The sequence below is a fragment of the Oryctolagus cuniculus genome, chromosome 5 (assembly GCF_964237555.1).
Source record: "Oryctolagus cuniculus chromosome 5, mOryCun1.1, whole genome shotgun sequence".
Taxonomy (NCBI): Eukaryota; Metazoa; Chordata; class Mammalia; order Lagomorpha; family Leporidae; genus Oryctolagus; species Oryctolagus cuniculus.
In genome coordinates this window covers 48108832-48111896 of record NC_091436.1, presented here as the reverse complement: position 1 = coordinate 48111896, position 3065 = coordinate 48108832, and the positions used below count along the sequence as shown (strand labels likewise).

Sequence of the window (3065 nt, the reverse complement as noted above, 5' to 3'; positions counted from 1 at the left end):
TGTTGTAACCAGGCCCGTGAGGAGTCTGGGAAAGGGACAGCAGCATTAGAAGTAGTTGAGCTCTAAAGGCAAGACCAGTTTCCCCACTTACTCATCCACTGTGTGGCCTTAAGCAAGTGACTTTGCCTCTCCAAGCCACAGGTCATCAGGTGTAAACTGGGAGTAAAACCAGTGTTAGTACTCAAGGTAACTGTGAGCCACTCTTAAAATGCTACTGTGACAAGGATGGCACAGCTCTTGCCTCACCACCTACACAGATACCAATACCTGGTCAGTTTCTATAAGGTATTGAACAATCAACTTGAGAGTGACAGGTGATGAGATAGAAAAGTAGGAAAGATTTTGGTGGGAGTGAGGGCAGCTAACACAGAATAAGTAGTGTTCTGTCATTTAAAGTTGGGTGGTGTACATCTGATGTGGGAGGAATTTTATTCTAGAAAAGGTACCAATGATGCTGGATATTGATATTCTTTGTGCTACTTCATCACTGGAAGGCTTTGAAGAAGGTAAATGTGAAACTCCTGATGGGTATAAGCAAAAACAAAGCATGGGAGATTTTGTTAATAGGGCTTTAAATAAACTTCAGTCTGCCAGAACACCCTCTTTCACACCTCAACCAGAAAGAATTACCCAGCTATGTGTGTCACCAGTGATTCCCACTCCAAATGCTAAACAAACTGCCAGTGGATTCTTCTCGTGGTTTCTCAACTAAGAAAAGGAAGTCCATCAAGCACAACTTGAGCTGTTGCAAAGTAATCTCTTTGGTAGCAGTTCTACACAGGTTCCACCCCATGTTAACACGAGGCCGGGAGAGTCATGTCAGAATTCACTCTCTACCGTCACTGTTGGTAGAAGCCATTTGATCATATGGATATACTAAGACAAACTAAAGGGCTGCAGGTAAAAGCATCTGCTGGGTGGGACCTGGAAGTGCAGGCTGCTTGACTCCTAAAATCCATAGAAAAGCAAAAGTTCAAAGAGTTCTTCATTGGAAATTTAGTCTGAGGAAAAATAGCAAAGATGTAAATGGATGTACTTGTACCAACAGATATGAAATGCTGGTTAGAGACTTGCAAATCAATAAAGCTTAAAAAATAAAACTGAATGTGTATAAACAGGTCTGCTTGTTAGCCCAGGTAGTAAGGAAAGATTTCCAAAGAATGATCAAAAAAAAAAAAAAAAAAAAAACAATAAATCTGAGGAAAATTTACTAACTGCAGAGTACATAGATGGAAGTACTTACTGGAAGTCTTGGACAGGGCCTAGTAATTCAAATTTTCAAGAAATGGGTGGACAAGAAGCTTCTCCAATAGTGGGAACTCTTGAAGTGGAACACTCTTCCTTGGATCCCAGTATTACAGTGGAGGAGTCACCTGCTACATCCTGTGAACTCACCCGTTCCAGTGTGTGTACACAATACACACAATGGAAGGAAGTTTCCCTAGTGGGGATGAAAATGATTTGATCACAGATACGCTGGTGAAAATTCAGAGAGCGTTTTCTGAATCTGGAAGTAAGCGTAATGTGTTGTCTCGGGCAGTCATCGATAACTAATGTAAAGAACATTACATGAAACATCTTACATAGAACACAACCCAGAGAAAAATCTATTTGAAACCAATGATGTGACTTTGAGAGAGTCAAAGGAAAATATGAACACCACAATGGTAAAGATGAAAGCCATTTTCCAGAAAGAGACGTCTCACCACATCAAACTAAAAAATTTGGTAGTGAAGCAGCTGTAAAGTGTTGCTCAACTCACATGAAAGTAGAAGATGAAAAAGACATTCAAACACAGCAAAAGATAATTTAAGTAAGGAACAATGCACCCATGATGAACAAACACAGAAACAGCAATCTCCAAGGGAAAAACTAAATATAAGGTTAAAAGAGAATGAGAATATGATTGAAGAGAAAAACACTGCCTATAGGATGAATCCTCTTCTTCACAGGAAAGAATGCCTAAGAGAACAAACTTGTCAAAACCTGGAATTCCCAAGCACCAGTCAGTGGTAGACACAAGTGGTAAAATGGTTTCTGAAAGTTTACAAGTGACAGAGCATGGAAAGATTTCAGATCACATACAGTGGTTTAACATGCTTTCTTTAAACTAACCGAATACAACAAGAGTGAAGTCACCTCTTGAGTTTCAGCGTCCTCCTGTCCATCAGTCTGTCAAGAATTAATTCTCTGTTGGAGTACAGCAGAGAAGATGTTAGATTTAAGTTGGCAATTCATCTGGGTAATTCTGCTTCTCCTCTGCTGCAATCAGTAAGCTGTGACAATGCCCTTCCCTCTTGTGTAAAAAGTACAGCTGAAGGTTCTTCTACTTATGTGCCAAATCAGGTTCTAGGGAACAGAACTCTACATCATGTGTGCTGTCAAACAATGCAGTTTCAACATCAGGCATGGAATTAACGTCTCAATCTTTCTCACAAATGAAGAGGCATCCAGATTCCATGAATGCTTAGCTTGGGTCTATTAGAGTTTGCGGAAAGGAGGTGTCATCTGATTGCCAAATTAAAATTCTCTGGGATGCCCCTGCCTAATCATGATAAGTTAAGGTCTGTTATAAATATGGTTTTTTTTTCCTGGAATAAATAACACCATCCTTAGAAAATCATCAGAAAGAGAAAAGGGTATGGTACAAAGTCCTCCAGAAAAGCGTATTGGAAAAGCTTGGCCACTACCAACAAGCTGATCTGTAGACTTGTAATCAGTAAATGTTATGTGTGTCATCAATGCAAATAAAATTAGAAATTGATGATATGATTTACAGTATAATGTATATATTGATTTGTAACTTGCAATGAATGTTGGCCAGTAGATTTTCTCTGAAATATTTTAATTTTGCTGCATAAGCAAATTGAATATTTAAACTTGAACAAATGACTTTGTTCTTCTTAATTGTGGCAGTATTTAACGTTTTAAATTTTATAATGATCTCTTAAAGAAAGGGTTACACTTTACCTTTTTAAAGAAACTATTGTTAGATTTGTAAGGAATTAGTTTTTGAAAATTACATTTTTTGTGTGTGTGCCAGGAAGAGTGGAGCAAGTTGTGCC

General features: G+C 38.5%; 1 pseudogene; it reads left to right on the top strand.

Moving 5' to 3' along the window:
• Window positions 1–421: 421 nt before the first annotated feature.
• Window positions 422–2701, top strand: LOC100344666 (rho GTPase-activating protein 11A pseudogene; annotated as a pseudogene).
• The last annotated feature ends 364 nt before the right edge of the window (window positions 2702–3065 follow it).